Source organism: Delphinapterus leucas, chromosome 10 (genome assembly GCF_059928025.1).
Source record: "Delphinapterus leucas isolate spDelLeu-1000000601 "Yukka" chromosome 10, BTC_Dleu_Yukka2, whole genome shotgun sequence".
Taxonomy (NCBI): domain Eukaryota; kingdom Metazoa; phylum Chordata; class Mammalia; order Artiodactyla; family Monodontidae; genus Delphinapterus; species Delphinapterus leucas.
Window position 1 is genome coordinate 11,092,145 of NC_143138.1, and position 26,498 is coordinate 11,118,642.

The 26,498-nt window shown below is 42.3% G+C and overlaps 1 long non-coding RNA gene across 1 annotated transcript in view; it reads right to left on the reverse strand.

The window, feature by feature from the left end:
• The window catches only part of LOC149748135 (uncharacterized), a 293,792-nt gene that overhangs the window by 166,969 nt on the left and 100,325 nt on the right, over window positions 1–26,498 (reverse strand). Inside the window, exon 3 of the long non-coding RNA XR_016394546.1 lies at window positions 12,676–12,779. This is a non-coding gene — a long non-coding RNA (uncharacterized LOC149748135). The remainder of the gene's footprint in view (window positions 1–12,675; window positions 12,780–26,498) is intronic.

The following is a 26,498-nucleotide window of genomic DNA, read 5'->3' on the forward strand; positions in this document are numbered from 1 at the left end:
CCAAATTTGAGAACTTGGCATAGAGAGGAGCACACAAGCTTTGAGTCAGTGATGGCCTGGGATCATCATTATAATTAGTTCCAATGGATGTGTCTGTCGTTCAGTAACAATGGTGGATGATTCGGTCTCGCTGCCTCATCTCGTTGCCCCCTTCCCCCACTCACCCCTTTTATAAGAAAAGCCAGCCACGTCTTGCTTAACTGTCCTCCCACCCCCATCCACACTCCCGCCTTTTAAAATGAAAAGCCCAGATGTGGGTGACCCATCTGTAGTGTGTGTCACGTTTTTAGCATCTTCTTTATTTAGAGCTGGGAGAAAGAGACTCATTAGAGAGGAAGTCCACAATGAAATTAGGAAACATTTGATCAGACCATTGTCCCAACACAATACGTGCAATGAGGGAAATGCTGGAGTTGGCTGCGAACCCTAACTGTGTTTCAGTCTCAGTGGCTTTGTCATCCTGAGCTGACCAGAATGGGGAGCTCGACAGCTCCCTGGGCAGAATCCAAGCTTCTGAAAGTGGGGAGGCACCATTAGGGCAGGCAAATTCTCTCTCTCTCTCTCCTTTAAAGACTTTGCATTTTTAGAAGAGCTTTAGATTCACAGGAAAAGGGAGAGGCAGGTACACAGATTTCCCATCTATTCCCCGCCCCACACATGCATAGCTCCCTCCCCATTACCAACATTCCCCACCAGGGTGGGACATTTGTTACAGCCGATGAACCTGCGCTGACACATCACTATCACCATGGTTTACACTACAGTTCACTCGTGGTGTTGTCCAGTCCCTGGACATGGACAAAGTATGACGATGTGTATCCACCACTATAGTATGATACAAAGTATTTTCACTGCCCTAAAAATCCTCTGTGCTCTGCCTATTCATGTCTTCTTCCCCCAGCCCCTGGCAACCACTGATCTTTTTACAGTCTCCATAGCTTTGCCTTTTCAAGAATGTCATATAGTTGGAATCATACAGTACGGTACCTTCTCAGATTGGCTAGTTTCCTTCATGTCTTTTCGTGGCTTGATAGCTCATGTCTTTTTAGCTCTGGATAATTCCACTGTCTGGACGGACTACCGTTTATTTAGCAAGTTCTTTTTTCCCTGTGGCCTCACTCTGCCGGGGAAGTTGAGGCATCTACTGCTATGGCAGTTAGGACACCCTTGGCCTTCACCAGTGTCAGTCCTTCCCTGTGGCCTCAGCAGAGGCATCTACAGGGACCCAGTGGTGAGGACTAACTCATCCCAAAGCATCTAGCCTTTCCCTCAGCTTCTTGGCATTTAAAGGGCAGAGGTTTCCTGCTGGGGACCTTATGTCAAGGGCTCAATACATGAAAACCACTCTTGAACTCCAATTCCATTTCTGGTATCTCAACTCTCTTATTAAGCAAAGCAGAAGGTCAGAAATATACAGACTCCAAAACAGACGCGTTGATGACACCTTTCAAGCTCTGGGTAAACCATTTTTCTACAAGGATCTCCAGTCACATCCCCAAATACTTAATCTGCACTGCATCAAAATCAGCCTAATTCTACATAAGGAGAAATTAAACCACAAAGAAATGGACCCTAGAGCCCTGAGTTAAGACTGAAAAGACTTGATTTCAAAAAATGAAAATGGGCTCTAGCCCTGACTCAGTCACTAGCTATGGATCATTAGGACCTTTAACCTCACGTCTGACAGAGTTCAGACTAGTTGTCTTAACTTAGAAGATTGTTGTGAAAGTACAATATAAAGACAGTTATTAAAGCAATCAGGAGGATTAAAACATCATATTAAAGTGTTTGGTTTTATACTAACAGACCACACAGTAAATTCTCTGCCATTTGTGGGATTAGAATTCATCTCCTACCTGCTAAATCCATTGCTTCTTCATCTAAGTGACATACGAGATTTGCCATTCTGAAGAGACATGGATAATCCATTTCTTGGTCCAAGTTACAGAGCACAACATTTAGCACTGAATATAGGAACTTGAATAGAAACAATTGACTAAATAACTCAATCCATGCCCGCATTGAATGATACAAGCTTAGCACCTGGCACATAGTAGGCACTCAATATATACACTTGCTGAATCAATTAATTAATGAAAAATACGTAAAGAAAAATCCTACTGAAAACAAAGGCAAATTTATTCAACAAATACTTGTATCAGTGAATACCTAATGTGTACATGCCTTTGTTGTTTAGCTAATGTGTAAGTTGAATCAGAACTCCTTTATCCATAAGTCAGTTCTCCATCAACTTTCTCTGTGTAGAACTTTGGCGAGCACCACCAACCATCACTTAGAAGAGAAGGGATTAGACAGAGAAGCATACAGAAAACAGTGAGAAGTGACAATGGACAATATAGCAACCAAAATGAGGTGGCAGGAAATTTGGAAACAAACTTACAAAAATTATGAGTTTGGGGTAAATATCCCCATACATCTCCATAAACCTTGGAGGCATCATCGTATTGATTTCTTTGAAGACACTGTAGTGTACAAGTCCAAGTTTCTTTCATTATCACATTAATCAAGATAACACTGAAACTAAACCCTTTCTTAATAACTCACCATGTGTTATTTAAAAGGTGGAAATATCTGTGGTATACTTTAATGGAGCCTTATGTTAAACACAGAGGATGCATGAGGGGTGGTTAATCATAAAAGCTTCTTTGTTTTTATTTTCCACTATTCCTTTAAACCGGTTCTATGGGATAATGATTTCACTGTTCCTGGATGAAACTTCAGGAAATCTCCATGACTTTTCTGGTTTTCTTAGGCAAAGTCTTATAGTCAGGAGACAGGTACCAGTTTCTCAGGCAAAGTCTTAGAGTCAGGAGACAGGTACCAGTTCCTTGTGCTTTCTGCCTGCAGAGGATCCTTATCAACCCTAAGTGGTCCCACGGAAGCTCTTCCGTGATTTGGACGCACTGGTTGCCTTATTCTAAAATCCCCCTTATAAGATCAGTAGGAACTTAACCACAGCCTGGGTGAGGGGATTCTGGAAGACAGGCATAGAAGTTGTGACTAAGTTTCCAGACATGTTCTTTCCACATCTGTATCTCAGTGCCCTGTCACACACCTCGCTTTGCTCTCCGATATCTATGATATCTTTTGCCTCAGTCCAAACTTCCAAATTAACATTTGATTACATTAGAAACTTTTCACATTGAATAATATACATTGGGGAAGGGAGTTAAATCCTTAATAAGATAGCCACTCAACACACAGAATTACTCATTCACCAAGGGGTGTAGGTAGGTGGTTTTTGTTTTTTGTGATTTTTTTTTACTATATTTGGAAACATCTGGATTTTTGATGAAATGTTTCCAATTTAAATCCAGATGTTTGAGATCATGTAAGTAGCCAAAAGTTGGAAAAGTAAATTACAGGATAGCAAAAGAGCCCTGTTTTTGCTATCATTATTTAGATGTGATCTGACCGCATATGGAATTATATATCTGAAAATCTGGATCCAAATCTAGATTTGGACACTGAACTTTTCTATACCTGGAAGAAGCTACTTATGCCTCTGAACTCAATTTCTCTATAACCAATAAAGAGATTTATGTACTGTGTTGTGAGAATCCAATAATGTAAGTAGCTAACCCTATTGTGAAAAACTTATATTTTGTTTGGAATACGAACAATAAAAACGCAGTTTATGCCAAAGGATTTGTGTTGGTTTTACAACATGTCCACAAATTTCTTTCATATGCCTCACTTCAAAAAGTGGAGCGTAATTCTCCTTCCCTTAAGTGTAAGCTGTACTTAGCAACTGACTTTTCATCAGTAGAATGTGGAAGAAGTGACAGTGTATGGCCTCCAAGATTACAACATGAAAGGCCGTGTGGCTTTTTCCTTTCTCTCTGATCACTCCCCCTGGGAGAAACCAGCTGCCATGTCATGAGGACACGGAAGCCATCCATGGAGAGGTCCACATGGTGAGAAACTGCGGCCTCCTGCTAACAGCCATTAGGAGAGTCAGTGGACCCTCCAGCCCCAGTCAAGCCTTCAGATGATAGAAACCCCGGCTGGCAGTGTGACAGCAACCCCATAAGAGACTCCAAGCCAGAACCATCAGCGTATCCACTTTCATATACCCGACCTGCAGAAAGTGTAGCTTTAACCCACGAAGTTTTAGAGGAATTTATTGTGCAAAAATAGAGAAATAATATGAAACTGATCAGATTTTCTATTCTATTACGAGAATCAACAATACTCAAGAAATCAGTGATTTAAAAACAAACAAACACGAATCTCACTTTGAATAGAAAAAAATATCATTTCCAGATTTTTATCATTGAAGTTCTACTTAAGAAACAGTTCTTGAATCTGGTCCGTTTAAACCACTAGCTCATTGAAGGTACTGTGTATACGCAACAAATTCACATGATAACTAAAATTATTTTTAAATGCGTGGTAAAAGCACAGATATTCACTACTCTAAACTGTGCTACGTACAAGGCTGACACTAAAAAACTTCTTAACAATGCACCTAAGGCTACTTCTAGATGTTTCTTGTATTGGCTGCTTTTAAAAGGGCATCAATTTGCTTTTTATTTGTTTAGGGACTTGTTTTTTAAAAGGAAAGCATAAACATGTTTATTATAAAGATAAACCTTACCTTTTGTGAGAATAAGATCAAAGAAGTTGCATTTAGGATACTAACTATGCTTATGCATCACAGATGATCAGGACGCCACATACCTGCAGGGAGTTTACAGTTGCATATACTTATCTCATTTAATCTTCTCGACAACCCAAGAGAGCAGGCATTATTTTCTCATTTTGCACATGTAATGGTGCAAAAACTATTAATGTGAGAATCCTCTAGGATGTACCTCCTCTTCCAGACCACCAAAGGTAATCCTCTATGTCTAAGCCCAATTTCTCCTTTCCTTTCCCCTCCTAAAGATGTAGCATCCTTCCTGAAAAGAGGCAGATGTTGCAGTGCTGGGGATAGGCATGTGGGGGTGAAAGAAAGCCTCAGCAGCTACAATTAGGAGGATGGAAGAGAGGTTCTTGGAGAGGAAGATGTTAAGGAGAGAGAGAGAGAGAGACACTGGTGCAGCTGTGGGGTGTGAGGGGAGAGGGATATTTTAATGTATTTTATGGACAGTGTATTTGGAGCTCCTTTAACTTCATTTGAGAAATGTGAGAAATTAACAGAATTTGTTTTAATTGCATTTGCCTGTTGAACTGTGCTTTTTCAAAACATCACTTTAGAACTCCTGGGTTTTAAGGTGGCACACTGGAGAAAGTTCAGGTGCAGAGAGTATAAATGACCTTCTCAAGAATCCAGATCTTCTAATTAAATCAAGTGTTTTTCCCACTTTATCACTTGGCCTCCTCATTCATTCATTCACGCGACAAATAGCAACGGCTCACATAATAAACTCCAGGCGCCATCTTAGGCCTTCAGGAAATAACTTGGCTTGAAGCTGCAAAGACTTGTCATTTTGAAAGTCAGCAAAAGAGTTAGAGACCTAAATTCAGTCACCTTTGGGTCTGATTGTTCCCATGTTTGGAATAAACAACCTGGGTGGACTCCTTAATTACCCAAATGCAAAGCAAACACCCATCCATTATTCAGCACTAAAGCTGTGAAATGACAGTAATACCATGTTTTAGAATGAGAACAAAAGCCTTCTCTAATTGTAAATTTTTACCTCTGGTTGAGCCAAAGCTTTTGTTGATTTTTTTCTTTTGTAGTCGTTCTTTTCATTTTTCCTTTTAGAGACTGAATGGCAAGGATATGCCTTTTCTCTATATGGAGCTGGTGTATCCTGTGCCAGTGAATCTTTGTTTCTCTTGAGGAGAGAAGGATGTTCAGGCATGATCCTAACTTTAGTATAAAAGAAGGAGGACTGTGAAAGGGGCTCTTTGTGGTTCAGGCTGTACTAGGATGTGAGTGTCCTGCACACTGTGTTATTTAAGACCAGATAAAACACCTTGGGAAATCCATCAGCGTTAGAATACAGTGTTCCAATGTGCCAGCCCCATTGGGTGTATTCCAACTGCCTTAGAATATATAACAACAGCTTGGGAAGGAGCCCCAAGCCAGGCTGAAGAGGAAAACAATGTACAGGTCTCTGTCTTCTTATTCAAGTTTCCCATATTCCACTTGAGAACTTCCTCTCTCTTGATGCTCTCTCCTCTCTTGGCTTCTAAAATACCACTCTTTTTTGGTTCTCCTCCCACGTCACTGGACGGTCTTCTGCAAACTTCTTTTCTGGCCCTCATCCTCCACCCAAGTTCAAATACATCAGGACTTGGTTGCAGATCTTTCCTTTTTCCATAGCTGCACTCTCTCCCTCGGCAATCTCATCCAGTATTGGGGCTTTAACTACCATCTATATTTTGATGTCTCCTAAATTTATATCTCTAACCCTTACCTTTTCCTTAAACTCAAAACTTACATATCCACTGCCTTCCCAACATGGTCACTTGGATACCTAATAGGCATCTCAAATTGGAGGTCTAAAAAAACCCTTGATTTGGCCCCAAACCTATTCCTTCACCAATATCCCCCTTCTAAGGAAATGATGCCTTTACCCACTCATTAGCTCAATTAAAACTGGGAGTCAAATTGAATTCTTCTCTTTTCTCCCTGCATCCATAACTGATCAGAAAGTTGCATCAGTTTTTATCTCCAGTACACACCTACCCCTCTCCATCTGTACTTCCACCTCCACGGTACCAGTCTATTGCAATAGTCCCCTACCAGTGTCTCCACTTGACACACTGCTGAACTATTCCACTAGTCTTTTCAGCAGTCAGAGTTATCTTTTAAATAAAATGTATCAGGTTATGACCCTCTTTTAGTAACATCTCCCTCTGCGTTTGCTCTAAGGAGCAAACTCCTTTCCATGTCTACAAGCCTCTCCATGATCTAGTCCCACCTGACTCTCCAAATTAATTTCCATTTCATACCACTCTCCCACTCATTTCTGCCATAATATCCTCCATTTAGGGGAAGGAAAGCCTCGCCACCGCACCGCCCCCCAAGCTAGAATAGTAGTAACAGCACTGTCCCAAGGGGGGTGAATGGTCCTGGCCTGTTGGGAGACGACAGCCAGAACTCAGTGAAGATCTTGATGAAGGGGAGACAGAGGCAGCACCACAGCCTCATCTCAACTGAGTGCCATGAGCGTGGGACACCATGAGATGCTCTGAAAACACTGGAGAGACCAGGAACATCAGAAGGTGGGGCAAGGCTGCCACCAATAAGACAGAACTCTGACTCACTGTAATCTACAGTATTAACAGAAAGGTGACCCCACCACTTGGTGACAATCACTTAAGACATTCAGTTTTTGCACCAATGAATCAGACAGAGCCTCTGCCCTCCAGGACTTTTCAGCCTAGTTGGAAAGACAGACAGGTAAACAAATAATTGCAATACAGTGTGATAAGTGCTCTCACGGGAATAGATGCTAGCAAGAAGGATGACACAAAGGTAGCAGTGGGTAATACTTGCTCCAGTGTGGCACCAAGCAGACATAGAGATCAAAGGATTATTCTCCTGTGGCTTGAGTTATGGCCCCTTTGGGCTTTTCCAGAGAAAATTTCCAAATGATCAAATTTTAGATTTCAATATTTTCAGGAAAAATAGACCGGTACTATGTTTACAGAAACAAAGGAGACCATCTTTATTAGATGAAGCTCTTGATTTAAAAGTGCCACTGAAAAATAGGAGTTTGCAATTTTTACGGAAGAGAATAAAACCCATGTAAGTTGAGCTATGATTTTTGTGTACATTTTTAGTGCCATGCCAATTTTATTAATATTATTTCCTTTTGGGAGAAGTATGTTTTTCATTACAATCCCTGAAAACTAGGGATCCAGCAAAGGGAGCAGTGGAGGTACCTTAATAACTGTAGTACAAACGCTGTCATTTCGAGAGTGGCAGGAAGGCAGGCACAGATCAACAGACAACTGTTCCACAAACCAAGAGATGCCAGCAAAGTCTTTGCTTTTCCTCCACCCCTCTGTGGTCCAAACAACACATTTGAGTCTTATGCCAGTTTTCCCCTTTTGGAAAAGTTAAAAAGGAAATTTCATCCTGAATATCTATGGTTTTTCCAAACACTATCAGAGAGATAAACCATGATGTTTTTCCTAACACCGTTGGACAGCAGTTTCTAGACTCACCTCCATTTCCCCACCTGTCCCATCCCATAGCTGTCATAGTGGAGTAGCCTTCCCAATATACAGTATCATTTCAATACACCAACCATTCACTAATGATAAGGAGCACAATTAGATTAGTTTTCTGGAGGCAGGAATCAATAGCCTGGCATATGTGAACCCAATTAGCCATTGCTAATTAGAGCTCTCAGACATTAATCAAATACCACGTATGGGGCTAATCAACCAATGTGAGAAGCAAAAAAAAAAAAAAAGAAAAAAAGAAAAAAAATCTATCGTCTCCCCTTGAATTCTCCAACCTGTTGACCTTGAAATCAGAGCCAGAGACAGAAAGCCTTGCAGAAGGTCTGCATGAACTAGGCTGGGAGGCTGTGCTATTTCACGGGTTCCTGAGTCTCCTGGAGAGTGAGGCGGATGTGACGTCATCAGGATCCTTCTTACACAAACACAGGCTCCATCCTGCAGCCTGGACACACTTCCCATTGACTCCATGGCAGTTAAGGATGTGTGCCAGGTGCAGGCTAGACCCAGAGAGGCAGACCAATACTCCTAGGCCTGAATGATAAATAAAACTAAATGCTTGCTAACTAATAGATTATTCATGAAATAGCCCAATTGCCATCATGCTACGTACTTGTACTCATACAATAATTCCTGTGTGTTTAAATAATGAATGTTAGGTTTGTGTTTAGTAATACAAATTGCTGATTAATCCGTATTCAAATCAAACAGTGCTTTATATGAACTCTTTGAAATACTGTACTAGATCAGTTTGTCTACCTCAATTTAGGAATAGTTTCTATAATGCTAATTCTAAGGCATGCGATTGAGCCCTTTAATTTGACAAAATCTTATGGGATAAACCAGGCTTGAATAAAGATTCTGCTGACAATGCTGCGCAAATCCAGATGTGATTTAAGACTTGTGGAAAATATTAAAAATATTTCCAGCAACTATACCCTTAATTCCTGACTCTTTTTTTTTTTTTTTTTTTTTTTTGCGGTACGCGGGCCTCTCACTGTTGTGGCCTCTCCTGCTGCGGAGCACAGGCTCCGGATGCGCAGGCTCAGCGGCCATGGCTCACGGGCCTAGCCACCCCGCGGCATGTGGGATCTTCCCGGACCGGGGCACGAGCCCGCGTCCCCTGCATCGGCAGGCAGACTCTCAACCACTGCGCCACCAGGGAAGCCCCTTAATTCCTGACCCTTTAATGCTTCCAAATGTTACCTTGCAAAAAGCTACTTATTGCCCAACAAGCTCTTTCAAACTTATCACAATCTCTTTTAAAAAGACATTTTGCTAAAAAGCCACAACATGTGTGCATGCTATCATTATATTTTTTTTTTTTTAGAAATAGAAAGTCAGCTTTAAATAAACCCAAGTCCCAAAAGGTTTACTTGAGATTTGAAATTCACAACCTACAAGAATTGAACACTTTTTATGCTATAGGAGAGCATGTTTTTCCAACCATTCTTAACATTGTCAGTTTTAGACTTAAGTAGTGAGATGGAAATGGAATTCCTAGAACGTAATTATAGGGCAAACTGAACAGCACTGGAGGAAGAAACAGTATAAAACAGTAAAAATAAGCATGGAATCAAATCTTGCTTGAATCCTAATTCACAACACATTAGTTGTGTGGCCTGGACAATTATTTAATGTCCCTGAGCTTCCCGAGGAGAGTAATGTCCAAGGTCATAGTGTGGTTCTGAAGGTGGATCTGAAGCGGTACACGTGAGGGCTTGAGACAAGTCTTCCTGGAGTTAGACTCTCAATAAGTGCTAGTTCCCATGGCCTCTTCCCTTAATGCTGGTTCTATGGGACATAATGTTCTGGAAAGTAAGAACTGCATCTGTATCTTCACTGCCTGGCACTACGGTGGTGCATATTTGACTTAATAAATCATTATTGAGACAAAATTGACTGCCAGAAAAGCCACCAAAAGACATTTGGGGGACAATGTAAATGATTCTTTACCCTCCTTCCCAAAAGTGAATAGTGGACAGAGCCTCCAAGGCAGTCATTTCCAGAAATCAGGGGAAAGCTTCCAGGAGAGCCAAAGCAAACCCCTCCTGCAATTTCCAGTATTGAAAAGTGTGGTTATTAAAACACAAAACCAAACCAAAAGACTCTCTCTTTTACTTCTCTGGCCCCTTTCTCTTGTAATTTTGGGGATATTCATGCATGGAAAATGCCAGGCAGGGCATACAATGCAAATATGATAGGTATCCAAACTACTGATTTTATGAGCTATAAAATATGAGTGTGGGCAGATGGTTAGTGAAAACACAAGCGTAGAGTATGGTGCACAGATACTGGAGAAAGGGCAAAGCTTAGATGAGGGACATTATTAATATCTGATGTGATTCTTAAGATAAATACATCAAGCGGGAAATACCACAGTTCAATTCCTGGAGTTTGGATCAGGGATACACCATGGGCTTCCAATGAATTCAAGTGTTGAGAGGATAAAGGGTACCTACTATGTGCCTTAGCCATCAAGGGAAAGGCAGTGCACGCATAAGCAGGGCCAGGAGTAGAATGTCAGACACTTACTGAAGGGACCGGCCTTAGAACAGGGGCATAGAATATAACCAAGAGCATGTCTTCCTAATTAAAAATCATATTTTCATTTCTTAAAGTAAGCAAATTCAGTGTGATGTAATTTTTTAAGTTGACTCCTAACATTTATATTGGCCACATGTTGTGATGGTGGCGATTAAAATTTGAAAAACTTTATAGAAGCTAGGAATGTGTTACTTTATCATATGTTGACTATTTAACATATTATTTAGCATTTTCTCATATCCCACCGAATCTCACTGTGACACTTTCTGCAGGAAAATTGGGAAAAAAGATGGCCCACCAAAGAGATCTCTCCTGCCAAGTTCTACATTACTGCTGGTCTCAGATGAACTGCCTTTTTTTTTTTTTAACAATGATTCTTAATTTAGTCAATCGTAAGTCTTTATTTATAACCAAAGAATATCTAAATTGAATAGTTGGCATCATCTCTTCCTCTGTGTTTAGGAATTAAATCTCTACCATTTGGAATCAAATTCTTAATTCCAAAAACATTGGGAGTCTGCAGATGAGCGAAGGCCTCGCCCAGGGACTGTAGAGGGTGATAGAAATTCAACTGAGTCGCACGCAGAGCATCTGGCAGCTAAGCCTTTGCTACAGCGGTTGTTCAGTCTTTATCCAAATGGATATGGGCTCTGCAAGCCACTCTGTTCTAGAAGAAACACAGCAGATGCTGATGCACAAGGAGAAAGGGCTGAATTTTCCCTTAAAATTCTGAGCCTCTGAATTCATGGTTTCATCCCCAAACCCCTTCTCCAGGGCCACCCCTGCCAGAACTCTATTCATTAGACTCCATCATTCCAAGTCAGTTCAAATACACAACCCAAATTTCCTGTAATGAGGGGCTTCTGAGACACAAACACTGCACAGCTGTGCTGAGTCTCAAGTTATCATATTATGTTGGCATAACTTTAAATATTAAACAATCTTCCCAGCCTCTGGTTATTGTCACTCACTATGGTAGACATATGTCATATTATCCGCCCCACATTGTTTCTCATTTTCTGACAAGAGCACCCCCTTTTCCTGTAGGTAATTATTCTTCCGCCACTCCACATAGTGCCGGGGTATCTGGGAGATAACGGCTTCGCCAGCACAACCAGCAGAGACCTTCCCTAGATTTTATATGTGGACACTGAGAGAAGAAAATCTTGTTCTTTGAGCGCCATTCATTGCAGCTTCGAAAGCCTGGAGCTCTCTCTGCAGACTTACCCACCCCACAACCAACCCTTGGCCATTTGAAGGTCAACCCAAAAGATAAGTAGAGAGACAGGATGACATCATCTAAATACTTGGAGCCAGGTGGGCCTGAGGCCAGCTCAACCTCTAAACTTCCAAGTTACACTGGCCGTTATAAGACCTTTGGTAACAGCGTCCTTTCTACAACACGTACATTTTTTAGTCCACAGACCCCACTTTTAGGATCCTCAGCTGTTACTCAACACTTCTCCAACCTACCAGGCTGGGTTGAAAACTTTCTTCCCGTGCACCTAAATACAGAACATTGGTCTTTTCTTCTTTTGGTTACATATCCAGCCAATTTTATTTCACAATGGAGCGTTTCTCACCAATTTAGCTGCTATCCTTGGGGATCTGTCCCCCTGGAAAGTTTTAGTGAAACTTTCTTCCCATGAAGGCATTGGGTTCTTGCTTCACTTCCCTGATATAACCGTGTCTAATTATACTCTCTAGATTCTCCCTTCCACTACTTACTCTGCTGTTCTTATTTTCTTTCTTCCTTTGCTGTCTTTTCTTTAATGTCTCCCTAAAGCAGGAGTTCTTAACAAGGTCCATACACTATCCATCAATGGGCTTCCAGGGATTTCTCAAAGTCTCTTGAAATTATATTCAAGTTTTACATGAATATGCACATATACATGTGTTATCGATTGCTGTGTAACAAATTACCCCATAATTTAACAGCTTAAAACAACAAGCACTTACTATCTCACAGTTTCTGTGGGTCAGAAATCCAGATGTAGCTTAGCTGGGTCCCTCTGCCCCCTCACAACGCAGCAGTCAAGGTGTCAGTCTGGGATCTGAAGACCCTGAAAAAGGAAAATACACTTTTAAGCTCACTCATGATTGCTGACAGGATTGAGTTTCTCATGGTTTGTAAGCGGGGACCTACCAATTCCTTCCCACAGGGGCAGCTCACAACGTGGCAGCTGGCTTCCCTCAGAACCAGATGAAGAGAATAACAGAGGGCGAGCAAGACAGATGTCACAGTCTTTTGTGATCTAATCTCACTAGTGACATCCCATGTCTTGTGCTGTATTCTATTGATTAGAGGCAAGTTGCTAGGTCCAGCTCATCCTCAAGAGGAGGAGGTTACACAATGATGTGACAGTCAGGAGGTGGGGATCACTGGAGGCCATCTTAGAGACTCCTGCCATAATATACTGTGGCAAGGAAGATAATCCATATCTTTCATCATATTTTTTTTTTCTGAATCAACATTTGTATTCTCTCTTTATTTCTGTCTCAACCATCAGTTTTACCCAAAGTCTTCTACATTTTCACAGAGTCACTAGAAATCATCTCTCTGAAACATGCTGGACTTAGCCCCCCTTTCACAACAGTCGTTATACCCCCTTCTCTTAAATTTTTATGATGCAAATAATCTATGTTGTCACCCATCCCCATCACACACACTCACACACCCACACACACACACTTTAGTCCAAGGTCACTTGATGAGCAGTGGAGTGTTTTGATCACACAGGACAAGAACCCTATCTTGTAGAACACTGGTTCTTATACTCAGACTCAATTACACTCTTAAAAATTATCAAGGCCCCAAAGAGCTTTTGTTTATTTAGGTTATATCTATTCATAATGTACTGTGTTAGAAATGAAAACTGAGAATTTTAAAATATATGTTTATTCTTTTAAAAATAATAAGCCCATTATATGCTAATAAATATTTTTATGAAAAGTAAAAATACTCTGTTTTTCTAAAACAAAAAAATATAAAGAGTGACAATGTTTTACATTTTTAGAAATCTCTTTAATGTCTGGCTTAGTAGAAGACAGTTGGATTCTCTTATCTGCCTCTGTACTCATGCTTTACAAATACGTTGTTTTGGTGTAAGTATATGAAGAAAATCTGGCCTCATATAGACATGTCAGTGTGAAAAGGAGTATTTATGTAATTGTAAATTTTTTTTTAATACTAAACCAAAACTTGTCAATGATAGTTTCTTAAAGATTATAGAATGTGAAATCTGAAACTCTATCGATGACTTCTTTTCACATTCCACTACGTTAATATCCATTAAAATCTTACACTTAAAATGGATTTTTTATCAATACATGATTTATCATGCACTGGCCATTTGAAAAAAATATATTGTATTCACTGAGCTACACAGATCTCCCAAGTGTTGGCACATTTTGTTACAAAATATCAAAAAATCACAGTTGTAAATATCACGACCAATCTCATGAGTCTTCAGGTATTGGAAAGCAGACAAGTTGCTTCCTGGTGAAGAATACGAGTTTTCCAGAATTCTAAATTTCACTCAATTTTATAATTGGCAATAAACACCGTCAGTTATTTTCCTTGAAGTAACGGGCCCATTTCATTCACTTTTGAGAAAATATCCGCCTAATACCCAAGTCTAAATAGTCATAGTTCGTCTGTCAGTTGTTCTTTCAAATCAAAATCGTGTTCCATGAAAAAAATGGGCTAGTTCAACTGAAAATGAGAGCTTTTCCTTGAGACAACCATTGTACTTGATACACAGCAGAATGCTTGATTCATACATTCTGTTTTGTCACATAGAATAGTACAAAGATGTAAAGTGGTGAGATTTAATACAAGTAATAAGTTTTACTGCTTTATTAAGGTTACTTTTGAGCGACACTGGCTTTTCTTTCTTCGGCCAGTGTGGGGAAGTATACAACCACCACCAGTGCAGTCTGGCGCCACTGCCTGGAACTGTCTGAAGACACCAGCATTTTACCTACCATTGCTTTTGCATCAACAGTGCAAATGTCAATATATTGAAAAGAGCAAATAACGTCTTAGTATTATTATGGAAATAGTTCTGACATCATGAACACATTCAAAGTGACTTGGCAACCCCCAGGGATGCATGCACTATACCTTGAAAACCATTGTTACAGACGGTTTTATATTGTTTTTTAATCCTAACACTCATTATTACAGTGAAGGAGCCGAATTTGATATACTGTGTACTCACTTCTGCTTATCTAGATCTGATGGGAGAAGGCAGTCCTATAATAAAATTACCCTTTTGATTTATTGAGCATGACCCATCCAATATTTCCCAAATGTCACTAATTCACAAGTTTTGTCAGAGAAACGTAGTCATTTTTTAAACTTAAATATTTAAAAGGACCTTTTATCCAGCTGAAAACAAGTATGCTATCTTAGCACAAATAGAAGAAATATAACGCCTTTAAAGTAAATATATAAGGACTCAAATTTTTGAAGAACCTTTCATCGAGAGTATTACCTAAAATCATTCCAGGTACCAGCACTGAGAGCTCACTTTTGAAAAGATGGCAATAATCCCTTCCTACCTTTGAGCTCCTTCACTTTGCCAAATTCCATTATATGCAAATTTATTTCCATATTTCTTTTAGATTTTTATATCTACAGATTGCAAATTCCTCCTGTTGGGGATAATTTTTAAAAAGGAAACTGGGGATTGGGAAAAAAGAAAAGGGAGGTAAAACAGATGGCAGCAAAGGAATAGAAGTTTGGGCACGAAGCTTGGGTGAGATAAAGGGAGAGCAGCACAGGAGGAGGGGGGAGCCTCTGCATTGCCCTCTCGGGTCTGGTGCGGCATGGAGGTGAGGCGGATGTAATCGGGACTCTGCTAAAATGTTCTTCCGTGTGATGAGAGCTGAGCTCTGGCATTGGAAACCAAAAATGCCTACCCAGCTGTGTTAAGTAAAACTTGCTGCAAAATTTTTCCATCTGAAAAATCCAAGCACTTTTGTGTCTGCGAGACCAAGGCTGGATTCGGGACATGAGAATAACCAAATCTAAGTTATAAAATCAGAAGGGCATTGAGTATTTGGAAGAAAGGAAAGTGTAGGTACCCATGCGTGCACACACACATACACATACGCGTTGTCTCTTGGTGTGCACATGTTCGGCAGTGAATCAAAATAAAATTGAAAGCATCTTGTAAATGTGGGGAGAAGAGACCATGCAAAGTCGCCTTTGAGCAAGAGAGTGTAAATGGAAATTAATAGTATAATGTCCATCATAACCCATTCAAGTTGTGAAAGTGCCTTTCATATGTTTATTTCTCCTGCTATCTTTATTGTTTAGTGTCAACAAATATTTCATAAAGTATTTATGAGGACTTTTATTGGCTCACTTGTTATCTTGGTTCTTAAAAAGTATCTTTGCCGGTCTTCCCTGGTGGCGCAGTGGTTGAGAGTCCGCCTGCCGAGGCAGGGGACACAGGTTCGTGCCCCGGTCTGGGAAGATCCCACATGCCGCGCAGCGGCTGGGCCCGTGAGCCATGGCCGCTGAGCCTGCGCGTCCGGAGCCTGTGCTCCGCAACGGGAGAGGCCACAACAGTGAGAGGCCCGCGTACCGCAAAAACAAACAAACAAACAAACAAAAACTGTCTTTGCCGTAAGGCAGTGCTTTCAGGTTCAATGGAATATATTAGGGCTGATGGCTGGGAAAGGTCCTGAGCTCCGTTGCCTTTTCTTCTATGAGAACGTCTCTGCTTTGACCTAGTTTGCATGTTAGTCTCCCCCCTAAGATTTCATCTGAAGAAAGGGCTCTGGTGCTATAAAAGACACACTTTTAAGCAAGAAAGCCAATGTCATAATGTCTAAAGTCTCTTGAAAATGAAGAAACACTACATGCCAAAAATATATGCGAAATAACATACAGAGACATGAACAGGCACGTCAGAAGGAGGTCACCCAAAGAGCCAACAGGCATATACCAAGTGCTCAACTCCATGAGACATCAGGAATACACAAATCAAAACCACAGAAACGATGCCACTGCACACCCACCTGCTAAATTAAAAAGATGACGATACTAAATTGCTGGCAAGAGAATGGGAAAATGGGAACTTTCACTGAATGCTGGTGGGTGTGCAAATAGGGCAACAAATGAGAAAAGAGCAGTATCTACCAAAGCTGAGAATGCACGCACCCAGCAATCCTGAATTTGTATTCCTACAAGTGTATGCCCAATGCAAGGCACCAGAGGTCATTCAAGAAAGTGCATAACAGCACTATTGTTAACTGGCAAAAAATGGAAAGAAACAAAGGCCATCAACAATAAGGCAGACAGTTAAATACTGGCATATTCATACAATGGAAAACTATACAGCAATGAAAAGGAATGAAGTGCTGCCATATATAACAGCAGCGAAGAAAAGCAGCATAAAAGAGAGCATGTTGTATGATTCCATTTATATAATGTTCAAAAGCAGGCAAAACTATAGGAAAGGACATCAGGATAAGAGTCATCTTTGTAGGGAAGGGTCTGGGGTGCACATGGCGGGGGTTTGGTGTACTGGCAGTGTTGTTTCTTAATCTGGGGGTTGTCACCCAAGTTTGTTCCCTTTGTGAAAATACATCAAGATGTATATACTCTAGACATCTTTGTGGCTTGTGCCCTCGAGTTGTATTTTAATAAGAAATTTACTTGAGAGAAAAATATGAAATGTCCTTTTCAATTATGTAGAATTTCAGGGTCCTTTCCTGTCTCGGTATTTCTGTGAGCCCTCCCACCACCCACATCCTCATCCCACACTTTTTTTTTTTTTTTTTTTTTTAGTTTTCTTTTCTAGATTCTGGACCGATTTAAAATTAGCTATTTTTCAACAAGGTATATTATAATGGATTGTTACTCTAAAAGCAGAAGAGCATACTCTCCTCATCCTTGTACACCTGCCCTGAAAAGGTGGATTAATACACTAATTCAGTACATGTGTTTGAGCACTTACCTGGGCCAGGCACTGAGCTTGGCTCTGGAAAGGCACGGGTGAACAGGGCAGACACAGTGCTGGCCTGGGGGACTTTACTGTCTAACAGGGGAAATCTGCCGTTAAAAGCAGTTGTCAGAGAGTGTGTTAAATGCTGTGGTGAGTGAAGGTCAGGTGCTAGGGGGCCACACAGCAGGGCTCATGTCTCTTCTCATGTCTCTGGGACCACATTTCTCTCCCCTAATTTGAAGGCCAGTTGTACTTACCGCTAGTACCCCAGAGTGTGCTTCCTGTCGTTAACCTGTCACCTCTAATTAAGCACGGGGAATTGGTTTGATTGGGTATCTCCTGTTGGATTTAATTCTGGGCAAGAATTAGACCCTTTAAAATACCTGATGAGGGGAGGAAGGAGGAAGTTGGAAGGAACATCCATAAAGAAAGAGACTTTTCAGCAGAAAAGACAGGGGGCATTGCTGAGACACAAACAGAAGCAAGAAGCATCTCTGCTGCAGAAAGTCAGAGGGCAGCAGCCTGAGGATGGTGGCCAATGGTCGTCTCCCAGAGCTTGGGTCTGTAGGCACTCAGGACCTGTAGAAGGAAGGTTCTAGAACCACCTGCCTGACTAAATTCAAATAAGAAGAAAATTACTCTGACTTAACTTTTCTACTAAGGAAACCAGGATATGCTTGGGGAGAGAAGAGGATCACTCCAGAAACATGTCTACAGCATTAGAAACCTCCTGACACCTCATCGGCTGTAGCTAATGTCTTGACATCTTCCTACCATAGGGATTTAAGAGACAGCACAGGGCTCACCTGATAAGGTACGTGTAAAGACCCTGCACAATGCCAGGATTCCCAGCAGCAAAACACTAACAGCTTAAGCTCCAGGAGAGACAAAAATGGGGATGTAGGAGGAGGGGGGAGAGGGAGGAAGGAGAGAGTGAGATTGCTTGCCACAGCAAGAAGGCATCAGGATGCTGAGAAATAAAGGGAAGGGAAAGGTGATGGGAGGCGAAAAGTGATGCTGCCTTCATTTCTTAAATTACCAGGGAATGAGCCTAATTACAGTTCTCCATCTGGTAACCTAGCTAGAACATTCTCTAACCAGCAGGGCCCCCATCAAGCTGGGGCTATTGTGGTTATTATTTACTGCGTGGTAATACTCAAATACCTAAATTACACAACTAATCCCCTTAACTGCCACATTCTTTTTGTTTGTTTGTTTTGTTTTTTTGTGGGTTTTTTTGCAGTACGTGGGCCACTCACTGTTGTGGCCTCTCCCGTTGCGGAGCACAGGCTCCGGACGCCCAGGCTCAGCGGCCATGGCTCACGGGCCCAGCCGCTCCGCGGCATGTGCGATCTTCCCGGACTGGGGCATGAACCCGTGTCCCCTGCATCGGCAGGCGGACTCTCAACCACTGCGCCACCAGGGAAGCCCTGCCACATTCTAAATAAATGCTTTCCAGAATACCATCTCTCGTTGTCAGAGTTTACAACTAATTATATAGTACCCCAGGTCCACCTACCTCTTTATCATAATATTCAAAGCAATTACATTTTTTAAAACACCAAAACTCTAGGCATCATGTCTTCCCATGTAATAGAAATGTAAGTTCCTCCAAAGATTCTCTGAGTTGTGGTTCCTGCCTTTGCATTGATCCTCTGTCACGAGCAGCATGAATGCTGGTCCCCTAACGAGCAGTACACGCCTCGGAAGGCAGGTGCCTGTGTGGCACATTAACCCCACTTTGCAGTTCCGGAGGCTGCAGCCTCGAGACCTGTTCTCCAGTGCAGGCGCCCGTGCTTCCATCAGCTTCCTATGGCAGGATCTGTATTTATAATTCATGCTTCTCCTTTGGTTTCCTTTCCAGGTCTCTCTGGGCTGGTGCTTAAGCAAAATCTCTACCCACGCCAGGCATGTGTTAGTCCTTCCTCAGTTAATAATTAATAGCAATGATCATAATGATCACATTTTTAGAGACTGGTTATCTTCTGTCCTTCATCTAAGGGTCACTTCTTCCTTTGCTTCAAGGGGTACTCCTGAGGCACAGACGCGACTCAGACATCCCCCAAAAATCAGTGGCTGAATTTTATGTTGCAGTTAACAAAAAAACCCAGAGAGCTTATAGTGGAAATGTGTTATTTTGCCATCAGAATCCGATTTATCCTTCATGAAGCAACAATGTTACATTTTGCTTTGAGGGAATGCTCTTCCCTATTCCCCACCGGACTCTCAGCTCTTGTCCTCAGTTGAACCCGAGTCTATCCTCAGGCTACATGAATGGAAACAACCACCCAGATTAAGCCAACAAGCCTAGTCTGTATCCTTGCTACTCCAAGTATGGTCCTTGGATCAGCAGTTTCAGCATCACCTGGGAGCTTATTAAAAATGCAGAATCTCAGGTTCTCACCTGAGACCTTCTGAGTCAGCATCCGCCTTTTAACAAAATTCCCAGATGATTCATATGCACGTTAAAGTTTGAGGGGCTGGGGTCAACACCCCCTTCACAGTAATTGTCTCAGGGGTGACACATTAGGCCAATTAGGACCAAGGGGATCCAATTCCCAAACTTTTGTTATTAGTCAGGAAAGTAGTTTCTCACGGTGACTGTATTTGAACCTACAAGTGTGTATCTTCCAGTTGCTGGCAGCGCTCTTGCAAGCAGTAAGGGAGAGAATGAATGAAAATCAAGCCCACCCAAAGGAAGAGAGAGTGACCAACTAGACCCTCAATGACATGAGGGAGCCTGTCTTGACCTGTGCTAAAGGGCACATCTGTAACAAGACTGTTTGGATACCTGAGACACACACCTGGGTTTTTTTTTTTGGTTTTTGGTTTTTTTTTTTGGTAATAAAGGAAATACAAATTTGGCTTTCTGTCACTTGCAACCAAAAGAATCCTAAATGATTCAGGGCCCAGCTCCCAAAAGAATTTATCCTCTGCCCAATCACCAGGGCAGGCAGTTTCTGACATTCTAAAGGCAAATCTAAGCTTGTTTTTTTTTAACCTGGCCTTTCAAAACACCTCCTAGGTTAGGCCTTTAAAATACGCACCACCTCAGTGGAAGGAAAAATCCACAGGCCAAAGGGTACCAAATTTCTTAAAGGTTTCCTTTCTGCTTTTAATATATTAGATGCGACCCCTGCTTCCCCTTCTTCTCTTAGAGATGAAAGACTTCTTGGAAATGCAGGCACGCAGCTGTCATCTGGAAATGACAGGCAGGCTGGAGAAGGTTAATGCTGTCATCAAAGATGTCCATCTTCTAAGTTGGTTAAATGGACTTTTCTGGTTCGCCTGACGCTCGTTCTTTTCCCAGACTGCCCAGCAACTCAGTGAAGTGTTGTTGCAATTTAGGTGCCTTTGCCCAAGTACTTTGGGCATCCAGTTTTCCCATGTGTCCCAGGTTTAGCAAAACCCAACCAAAGATGTGCCCAGCACAAGCCAGAGGAGGCAGGTCAGGACAGGTACTTCCTCTGCAGGAACAAAGAGAAAGGGACACTAGAGTGTCTGTCACAGAAAACTTGTTCCAAAAACGAAGGTCCCAACTGCTTGCTTCCACTCACTCCATCAACCTCCCAATCCTGCCAGCGCTTCGCAAACAGTAGCCCACATGCCACGTGTCTCAGCATGGCCTGGGGTGAGCCTTACCGCTGTGGGCCCCCGGGCCTCATGACTCCTTCTCCAGACTGTTTGAGCCCCGAGTTAATTATTTCACTGGAGCTGGAATTGATGTGCTTAAATAAAGGTCCTTTCTGACTCTGAAATTCAATGACGCTGTCAAGACAAAAGGATAAGACCCGTCGCTGAGAGGCGGGTGTTAAAAGCGCATGGTCAACCTGATGAGAAAGACTTGCCAGGATGGGAAGAGGGAAAAGTAGTCTTGAGTCAAGTACACGGATTAGTTGATTCAGTCAGCTAATCACACAGCCTTGCAGTGAACGAAACACAGAGCCAGGAGGTTTTATGGGATATTGAGGTGTGAGTGTGGAACTGGAGAAAAAGCAAAATGTGACTGAAAGAAAACAAAAAGAGAGGCTCCATGCAACTCCCATGGCAGCTCCTTACCTCACCAAAGCTCAGACACTCCAAGAAAAATCAAGTACCTCCCTAGACAAGTCAGCAGGGTTTATGAAACATCTTCAAATGCAGGAGACTCTAAAACCTACTGGCAGACTGTCCCAAACATTTTGGGGCATTTTTGCTTTGTATTTTGGAAGAATTCCCAGATAATATTAGTTTTAAAATTAGATTTGTTTCTAAGATATGCTTAAACAACTTAACCTTTTACCTGGGCCAGCATGAGAAGATCAGAGCACAAACACTCATTTATTCTATTGGGAGAGCCATCCTCCTCTCTGTTCTGCTGTTCCTCTCAACACAGCTCTGCTCTGAGAAATGGCCGGAATGTACAGATTGGGAACACGTGGGTTTATCTCCCTAAGATGACGCTGCCAGTGTTCTACGTGAGGCAGGCAGCTCTTTGTGTGCCAAGAGCAGCCAGATGAGAACCAGAAAGCCCTGCTCCCTCACTCTTCAGCAAATGTGACAAGAACAGTATATTAGTGTCCTATTACTGCTGTAACAAACTACCACAAACTTAATGACTTAAAACAACAGAAATTCATTCTCTTAGAGTTCTGGGGGCCAGAAGCCTAAAAGGAATCTTGTGGGGCTAAAGTGAAGGTATGGTCAGGGCTAGATCCTTCTGGAGGCTCCAGGGGAGAATCTGTTCCTGTCTCTTCCAGCTTCCTTTGGCTGCCAGCATTTCTTTGCTTGTGGCCACATCACCCCAATCTCTGACACCATCTTCACATTGACTTCTCCTCTCCGGCAGTCAAATGTCTCTGCCTCCCTCTTATAAGGACACTTGTGATTTCTGTTGACCCTTGAACAACACAGACTTGAACTGAGTGGGTCCACTTATACACACATTTTTCTCCCATAAATACTACAGTACTAACGATAAGAGGTTGGTTGAAGCCACGATGTGGAACCACAGATACAGAGGGCCAACTATGGGACTTGAGCACCTGTGGATTTGGGAATCCAAGATGGGTCCTAGAACCAGTCCCTCAGGGATACCGAAAAGATGACTGTACTTTTGGGGCCAACTCAGACAATCCAGGGTAATCTCCCCATCTCAAGGTCCTAAGTGGAATCACATCTTCAAAATTTCTTTTTCCATGTAAGATAATATTCACAGGTTCTGGGGGTTAGAATGTAGCTATCTTTGGGGGCCATTATTCAGTCTACCACAACCAGATTTGATAACTGAAGAATGAGCTTGCTGGGGCTGGGGAAAATACAGTGTCGGCACTTTCTGAAATCCAAGAGCTTGCCCCTCTATGACCTAGAAGAGCACATTCAGGCAGCTACACTGGCTCCATCTCATCTCACAGAGCTGGAACATTTTAACTCTCAGAGTCACATACATGAAGGTGACAACGGTTGTAGCTTGGAAAGAATTCCCCCCCTCCACCTTGCCATTCACTTGTACTGGCCATGTTACACTTTTAGTTTCTTCTGGACACACCTGACCTGGGTGAAAGAAGAACAGAGTTTATGAGCTTACTTTACGAATCAGCTGAAGACACTTCCAAATCAAAACAAGCTGGCTCGAAATTTCTTCCACTGCTGCTTATTTTCTGAGATGGAGCCTGGTTTGACAGGAGTTCCAACAAGGGATAAAGGGGGAAAAAATCTGCTTCACAAGTTTTCAGTGGATGCCGAGAGATGCGTCTTTTTATGTGCATGAAAGGGATGGCTTAAGACAGTCTGACTTTGTGGCCAGAGCAGGCATTTAATTATGGGGTTTTATGTCTTTTTATGTTTGCCTGGGAGAATTCTTTGTAAATCAATGACATTAGCCATATGAAAAAATTACTGATTCTTTGAACTGAATTCCCACAAAGTAAAACAGAATCTAGTCTAAACACATTTTCTGACATCCTGACATCATTTTATGACTGCACCATGTTGAAAACTTCAGCTGGTATTCAGGCGATCTATTCCTCGCTGCCTCGTGATCTCAAAACCACAGGTCAATGTAGGAGCTGAAACCATTTAAGTCTTGTAGGATGAAGTTCCCTAAGCCCCAACATTTCCCATTTCTCACGTCATTGCTGCCACTCCCTCTGGCTCTGGAATGCATTGGTTCCCAAATACTTTACCCCAGAGGATCTTCCTGCTAAATATTGTAGATTACCCTGAGCACTGACAGCCAACAGGTATCCCTTCCTTCCCTCCTCCATCGAACCTAGACTTCCCTGCAGGTACTTTTTAAAGTCTCAATGTATTCTCTGCTTCTTTTCCTCTGTCTCTCAGAAAGCTAGACCTTGCTTCAACCTCTCTTCTATTCTAGATCTTTCTCCCTCAGCAAAAACTTCTAGGCCCGGGATTTTTATTTACACAATCAAATAGCTTTACGTGGTGCCAGAATCCCACCCTGTAGAGTTGATTTTTTTTTTTTTAACAGCAGCTTTTGGACATTCAAACATTTGGAGAAAGTTAGAATAGAAAAAGCCCAGAGGTAGCATAATCCCTTTGAGGTATTGACAAGTAAAAAGTGGATATATTTGGTTGAAGAGGAGCCATGGATTTCTAGCAAGACCAGTTTCAGCTAGAGGCTAATAAACAATCCTGCAATTTATACTACTACATAGAAGGGCAATGTGAGGAGAGCGAATTGGAGAAACAAAGTCCATCCCTCAAAATTCCGTGACCTTAAGCACAAAGTTGCTCCAGAACTGCCCCAGCAGTCTGAAAGGCAAACAACATGGTTATTTTTTTTTAAGTCTATAAATGTGCTTTACCTGCCAGCAGAGCTGTTAGAATTTAATAGGCTCATACCGAAGCTCAGGTGTTTTGAAACACCTATTACAAGGGTTGTTTTCAAAAAGGACTTCTGCCCAATCAAAGGCAAGGGAAATTAACCCTGTAAGAGAAACAGGAAATTGATTGCATGGATTTGACTTTAGTGACATAGGCTAGAAGGCTCTGAGTTGATGTACACATCCTTTAATGGAACTCGATCTCCGCAGGTCTGTTGGCTGTGTACAGAGAAATACTTTGTTCGGACCTCCATATGACACCACTAAGTGGAGACCCAGATCATGAGGGACACCAGAGGAGACCCATCACCTGGTCCCCCTTTCATAGTCACACCTGGTCTGCGTGTGGAGTGGTCACTATTATGGAGGCACATATGGTGGCCTTGAGGCCAACAATGAATGTTCACAACAACCTTGTGGGTTGGTACTGTTATAATTATTCCTATTTACAAACAAGGAAGTTGAGGCTTAGAGAATCCAACCTCTTGCCCAGTCACAGTCAGAAAGTAACAGAGTTGGGGTTTGAGCCAGGGCTGTCTGCCTCAGGAGACATAACCTCTGAGCACCATTCCCTGGTAAATGTCTAAGGATGGCTAGACCGTGGGATTGCTGAGGTACCTGCTGGCCATTTCTCCCTGATTCTTCTGATTTGTTAACAATTTCTCCCTCCAAAATGTTTTCTGCGCCATTTCTGTACTGCAAAGCACAATCTCACCAGCCCCCTCCCCGCTCTTCCTCACTGGATACTACCCTCTGACCTTAAGGTGAAGCACCGATGCAGAAATAAGCCCAGTGCTCAAAGCATGGAATATAATAAAGGCCCCAATGACTGCTGTGCTCTTTTTCGCCTTCTTATCTGATTTCTTTGCATCCAATACCCCTTTTCAGCCTCCCAATAACCCATAAGGTAGGACTATTATTACCTCATTTTACAAATGAGGAAACTGAAGGTGCGAGACGTGAAGTCATTTGTCCAAAGTTGCAGGAAGAGTTCATGGCAGAGGCAGGATTTGAACCTCGTTCAGTGTGACTTCACCACCTACATTCTTTTGCCTCCACTGCTCTGCCTTTCTAGCTCCTAGAGCAGGAGAGCGAGGTGTGCACCCTGCCGGACCCGGCAGCCCAGCTCCTCCCAGCCAGCTGCTGGCTGTCGTGAGGTGTTAGCTCACCGCCCAACTCCGAAGGGAGGTTCCAGCACACACGGGGAGCCTCTGCCTGGCAGGCTTGGTGGCTCAGAAGCACAGCTGTCCCTGTCTGCAGTGACACAGCCCTCCAGTTAATTCACAACAGACATCATGAAGCTTCGGGTACACATGCTGGTCAGGGACTCGGGTGTCCATTCGTGGCACATGTCCTGCCCTCCACGGCTCAGCTGTCCCAGGACTAAGGGAGGACTCTTGCCCCACAGATGGATGAGCTTCCTAACACAAGGCAGGCAAACTAAGATGCCAAATCCTTGCACAGAGGATACCTGGGTGCTTCTCCTCTCCAGTTCAAATGAAGCCCAGAACGTGTTACCCTGGACCAGAGGTCATGAGGACCACATGGCCAAGCCTCAGGGTCACAAAGGCCTCCAAGGTTCACTTTTGGCCTTATGTCCAAACGAATATAATGAGATTAACCAACATGATTGGAATAAGCAGCAGTGGTCCAACAACCTGGAATTTAGATCTCATTACAAGGACACACTACTTTTAATGTACCACAAATGAACAGTTTTAATAAATCCCATGATTATCTTGTTTTTAATGCACGTGCACATCATTGGCTTTGGGGGCTAAGAGCATTCATTTTTTATCAGGGGGCAGCAAACTTTTTCTGTAGGGCCAGTTAGTAAACATTTTAGGCTTTCTCGGCACATACAGTCTTTGTGGCATATTCTTTGTTTTGTTTTGTTTTTTTTTAAATGACCCTTTTAAAATGTAAATTCCATTCTTAGCTCACAGGCTGTTCAAAAACAGGCTACAGGCCAGACCTGGCCTGCAAGCCATAGTTT